Source organism: Ptychodera flava, chromosome 4 (genome assembly GCF_041260155.1).
Source record: "Ptychodera flava strain L36383 chromosome 4, AS_Pfla_20210202, whole genome shotgun sequence".
Classification (NCBI taxonomy): domain Eukaryota; kingdom Metazoa; phylum Hemichordata; class Enteropneusta; family Ptychoderidae; genus Ptychodera; species Ptychodera flava.
The window spans coordinates 27,498,460-27,504,736 of NC_091931.1; the positions used below are offsets into that span (position 1 = coordinate 27,498,460).

The 6,277-nt window shown below is 40.5% G+C and overlaps 1 long non-coding RNA gene across 1 annotated transcript; it reads left to right on the plus strand.

Annotated features, from left to right (window-relative positions):
* Nucleotides 1-1,891: 1,891 nt before the first annotated feature.
* Nucleotides 1,892-5,914, plus strand: LOC139131347 (uncharacterized). The gene is made up of 3 exons (XR_011552105.1): nucleotides 1,892-2,042; nucleotides 2,641-2,831; nucleotides 5,264-5,914. It is a non-coding gene; the product is annotated as an uncharacterized lncRNA (long non-coding RNA).
* Nucleotides 5,915-6,277: the final 363 nt, after the last annotated feature.

A 6,277-nucleotide genomic window follows, 5' to 3' on the forward strand; every position in this document is an offset into this window, starting at 1 on the left:
ACAATACGTCGAGACGACGCGATGACAAGGCGAATGTCCATCATTTGATGAAGTAACCTTGTACCCATATTCTTTCTTTTTCTACAGTGACCAGTTTTGGGACCTATACGTGATATTCGACTAACTGCTGAATGTCGCAATGCGAAGTATTAACCCTAAAAATAAAGCAAACAAAGTCAATTGTTAATTTTCATGTGTTTCATTACATTCTTGAAGGACAAATGTGAATAGGGCACACTATCTCCATGACCTTACGACTTTAATGCTGAATTTTCTCCATCGTCAATCTCCAGCATACTCCAAAGAAACCAAAAACATGGGGGTCGAGGTGAAGGCTTTCAAGTGCTGCTTACGCTGACCAGCAATGACCACGTATTTGACTAAAGAACGTCTGAAGAGGATGCTGTTAACAGTGACACTGGACATGACGGGCTGTCATGACGAGTTGAATTTCAGACATTCCGATATAATTTTAGAAACAAACAAACAAACAAACAAACAAACAAACAAACAAAATAACGTCAAGAACAGGACAAAAACAACAAAACTAGCATGGTTGCAATATGGTGATCGAGCGACTAAATATTTATTGAATCAGTTTTTGTCTTTGAAATATAGATCACTACTTAAAGGCCCGTGAGCTGTAACTTTTAACATTTTATTTACCCTAAAATAACCCCCAAACGTCTCGAATGTTGATTGAATTCTTGCAATTAAGCGATATACCCTTCAACTAACATACTAGGACAGTCACAAACGACACAGAACGCAAGGAAATTCTCGCGATATCGCCTCATTTTAAATGTACCGCCATTTCGCAAAAGCAGTCACGTGACAAAGACACCAGCAAATGCAACGTCACATGGAGGACGAGAGCGGGATGTGGGAGCTAGACTGAAAGATTCCGTCGCGTGCGGGCGCTCCGGCGCACTGCGACCTACGACCCTTTACCACGACTGAAGGCACACTGTTGAAATCCTGTTCTCCAACAAAATTTTGTTGGAACCAATCGTATTACAGAACGAGTTAATTGACAGTATGTAGGGTAACAAGACCGCCCACATCGCTCACTCAGTGCGTGATCGTGATTAGCGTATTCAAAACTGTCGCCCGGCTTATCCCGCCTAAGCTTATATCATGTCTCGTTTGTCAACAAACACAACGTGTTTTCTCAAACTCAAAGTATTGAAAATCAAACGGCCGAAGTAAAGGGTCGTAGTGGTAAAGGGTCGTAGGTCGCAGTGCGCCGGAGCGCCCGCACGCGACGGAATCTTTCAGTCTATGTGGGAGCGTGACCCCATTCGCAACTCGACAACAATGGAGTCTACACGTACACATGAGGTAATGTAACTTAGCTTATGTCTATTTTTGTAAACAAACTCACGTGTTTTCTGCCCCCTCAAACCTAGTATTTAATGCTGATTGTTCTCCAGTTCGATGTTTCATTTGAACAAAGAGGGTGTTACAACAGTTGTAGGCATAAACGATGCGATTGAATGACAAGGAACTAGAGCTTGTTTGTGAATTTGGCCCGGCCAGGCGGCCGCTGGTCGCAGTCCGGTAAAGCGTACGGGTAGCTGCCCATCGCGTACGCTAGAGTCTCGTTGTGGTTCGTTGTTTCGCATGGATTTCCAGAACTAGTAATTCGTTTTGAATCTGGATTTACCCAGAATGGTTTTCAGTTAGCGATACGCCGTTCGGGTTTTGTAATTACGAACGTATTCGATTATATTTGGCTTGAGTGAGCCATGCGCATGATGCGTGAACCATGAGCGGCATTGACCAAATGCAGTCGATCTTATTTCTGAACAGAACACTGTCAATTTCCGAGTCATTTTGCAAAGGGATTACTTACTTCACATAGATTCGGAATTATTGTGTGAATACCTTGAGTTTAACAATGCCTTTCGTGTGTTTTTAGTCAGCTCTAATCGAACTGTTGAGACATACGGCCCCGATCCTACTTCTATGTTTGAGAGGACGAGTTTAGCAAGCTTCGTGATGATTACGGTAGCATTACAACCATGGAGGTAGAAAGAAAGGTACAAGGCGGCTGTGTGATGTGTAGTACAGCTGTAAACTTATGCCAACTCGTTTTAGAAATTTTCTTTTCAAAGCGATGAACTTTGAGCATGGAGAAAACGGCGTTGTTCGCACTTGTGACTATAACGTTGCTATGGTGATACAAAAACAAGGACAACAGCTGTTTTATTGTGATTTGTATTTTCGCCATGGCTTTTGATTGAAGTACAATTTGCTGGGAAATTTGAAGGGTAAACAACACATTTTCAGTGGATTTCTCTAGGGTCTATGATACAACATAAATGACAAAGGTGGTCCTTTTATGCAGTGGCTTTGAAAATGTCAAATATATATGTTATGCATCAAAAGCATATTTCCTTCCAAATTTTTAGTCTGACTTTACACATCTTAATTTCCACCAAGAGTTAAACTGTAACCTACAGTTTACTTGCCATGTTATGGTCAAGAATTAAAGTAAAGTGTCGACTACTTACTTTGCTTTGTTTAGAAGAGAAGATGGTAACAAAGAAAAACTCAACACTGATCAGTGACCGGCAGAGTGCAGTATATCTACATTTGAATCTCCTTTGTAATTTTTCTGATTCTTTCATTTTGCAGACATCACCGACCGATTCTACTGATAGTTCTGTAATAACTGAATCCCAAGCAAGAAGAGGGAGACAGGGCTAGAGGGAGAGGCACAGGGATGCAGAGGTTGGGGCAGAGGAAGAGAGGCTAGATGGGGCTGGCTTGTGACAAGAGCAGATGAGGCATTGCGAGATGTGCAGCAACGGAAAAATACTCTTCATGTAAGTAAAATTTTTGCTTTGTATACACACCGTGATAATGGGGCATACAGATTGACATCAGCATATAGCCATCGCAATAATATCATCTTCTTTTCAGGAGATGCTGCAGAAAATGACACCAGAACAGAAGCATGATCTTCTGTTGCAGGTGGTTGAGAGGGACATAAGTTTAATATTTGACTTTGCAGTCCTATCTGAACAGGCTGGAGGATCCCATCCTGGACCTTCACAAAGCAGTCAAGATTGATGTGTCCGTCAAAACTGTCGGCAGATGCCAACCCTTGCTGAGAGAAAATGTTGTGGGGAGGTGCCTGGGCTCTGTATCTCCAGATTGCTAGTCAGCATGTTTATGAACTGAATGCAAACAAGCAGACAGTTTGCCATAATATTTTTCTAAGAAAATCATCATACAAGTTATTAGGGAATTCCTACTTTAACCATATTGTCCCTACCCATGATCATTTATGGGCTGCAGTGTTCTCCACAAATAAAAAATTAAGTGGGTGGCTAATTTGCATAACCATTTGCATAATATTAACATAATCATTTGCATAATATTTACATATAGTTTGTGTTCACCAAAAATTGACAAAACAGGGTACTCACGGAGCAGAGCCCCTCCACTGATTTTTTTCAAAATTTAGTACATCCTCACTAAGTTGCATAAGCTCCTACCCTTGTTTAACTCAAATAAAGAAAGGTTAGGAGAGTAAAATATACCATTAAAGTTGGTAAAACTGCTCAGATCAAAGAACTATTAAAAGATGTAAAACAATGAGATATCGAAGTTCCCTTGACAGCATCGCTAGGAAAATACTACGTTTTTCAGTACGTTTATCAGGGTTCTCTGACAATGCGCACCCCCGGTACCAAGTAGAAGAGTCCCACTCTGATGTCATATCCGCCATTGTTTACGGTATATTTTCATTCACGCACGCGATCTGGGATTTTATTCTCTTCACATGCATTTTCATTTGTTTAAAGCAATTAACGCTCCATCTGTTAAGAGTTTTTACCGCTGACTATAACAATTTTCATTGCTATGTTGCTGTTTTCACAAGATACTGACCGTTCGATCTTGGAAAGTTGAGTTGCTTTTACGTGCAGCCAACGCATGCCGGTGCAGTGACAGACAGTTCCGTAAGCTATGCTACGCTGTTGATCGGCAGCATACATGTCTTCGTTCCACGTTTACTTTTTATTTCAAGGTGTGAGTCAAACAGAAATTTCACCAAATTGCCACTTCTGTATCTAGGGAATGTGTAATCAGTTTGATTTCAAAATATTTCGTCATGATTAAGAGCAGAAATCGTCGCTGACTATTGCTGTCTTTTGACTATGGTTTTATATCAATTTTTCTGTCCTTTACAATTTCTTTGGATGGGTCGGTGGAGTCAAGGGTTGAACGATAGCGTCGCGGGCCGCGACGCTGTTTTGGGCTGGGAGAACCCTGAATTTGAGGGTGTTAAAAGAATGTGTACTTTCTTGGGGGAAATTCGGCAGAATCAATCGAGACAACACTTAGATCTTGATGCGACCGCACAGTTTATTGTGTCACCGTCCGGGTGGCGGGACGGTGATTGTGTGAATGGGTTGACAAGTCGGTCGAGCTTCTCTCGCGGTCTTTCTTCCGCTATGGTCGTCGTGACATATCTTGACGAGGTATTAAAATGACAAATTCACACATACAACAACAGCAAAATGTGCCTTATTGATTTAAATTAACACCTTATTGAAATTAAATGCAGAAACAAACAAAAGCACGGCATAAAAACATTGCCGTGAACCAAACCCGCCACCCCAGAACAAAGGCTGACGGTGGGTTTCAAAAGCATGGGCGGCCGAAAATTAAACTGGGCAGCGTAGATTTTATCTGGGCGGCCGTGAAATTAAAGTGGGCGCACCGCCCACTTAAAAGGCGCCGTGGAGAACACTGGCTGAATTGTCATTTAATGCAATAAATCCAATCAACTGCAAGTCATCTTTTGCGTTTAGATCAGATCTGGTAAACAGTCTTGATGCATATGTAATAATTGTTCTAAATGTGATGAATACCAACTGACTGAGATGGAAAGCCATGTGTGCTGGGCAAATTATTTATGTAATGACTTTTGGATACGTAATGCTCTTGAGTGTTGAGAATGCACTGGCATGGTCACAGAGGAATTCTAAAATGTAAGACGAGACTGTTACATGTGTACATAAAAATCCTCATTTTGGTATTTCAAAGGAAGAACACCTCTCAGAAGATCAGCATAGATACTGTAACAGTGTTACTGTTCTTCCAAAAATATTTTTGAGACAAGCAAACTAGTACCAAACTCAGAACTTTGGGAAAGAGAGTAGAGATCAATGAGAATTTATCCAATAATGGCAAATATACTCAAAAGCAATACATATTGAAACAAATATCATATTTTTCATGATTTCAGAGTTATCTGCCTTGACGAAGGAGTCCTTGCAGTTGCTAGAGCCTATCGGATGGATATGATGGCCACCAATGACTTTGATGACTACCACAAGTGCAACAGGCATGCTGCATACCAGCAATTTATTTTGTGGGAGCATGGGAAACCTGGCACAGGAAACTAGAGTGATACCAGGTTGCTGTGTTTGGGCAATAAGAGATAAATATCCTGATCAGTTTGGTCAATATACAGGGTTCATTCCAACACATTTTGCATAAAGGGAATTGCAGGCATCATTTTACAAGTGATATAGCCACTAACTAATGACGTCAAAACTGCCATACACGATACACAGTGCCAAAACTTTCAGGGCGTCTGTGTCTTGTGTACAGTGATTTGATGTAATCAGTTTGTGGCTATACCACTTGTAAAATGGTGCTGAATTGCATAATTGTGACAAAATGATAACAAGATATATAGCTCATTTAACCCAAACACAGCAGCTTGGTTACCTCCCATTTGAAACAGTACTTGATATTTCCTATACATGTTAATCATGATTTATACACTCAGAGACTCTTCAGTGAAATCTACAAAGTCTCCCCTGTGTACACAAATTCACAGACTGGTTTCTTTAATTCTGAAAATGTACTTTAAGGACACCATTCTTCTAAATTGCCATTGTAAATGACTCAGAAAATTATGCTTGATTGAGAGAGGAGATAGTATTTTCATAAATTTCCACTGATTGTGTCCTCAGCCATAGAGAATGTGATTGAAAGTAGGGAGACCAGTTGCACCTGTTTCATGATACAAAGGATATTGTTTCCCCATCCACCAAGAAAGACAAAAGAAATTTACATGCTGACTTTTCTATCGAAGAGAATGACCTCTTCAGTTTGTCATAAATTGCTCACCAAAAGTATGGCATTTGTCTAGAGGTTTGCCTTATTGCTTTCAAGCAGAACTGAAAAAGTTACAAAAATTCTAATGTCATGTGTAGAAATCAAACCAAATTGTGGGAATTTATTGTGTGGT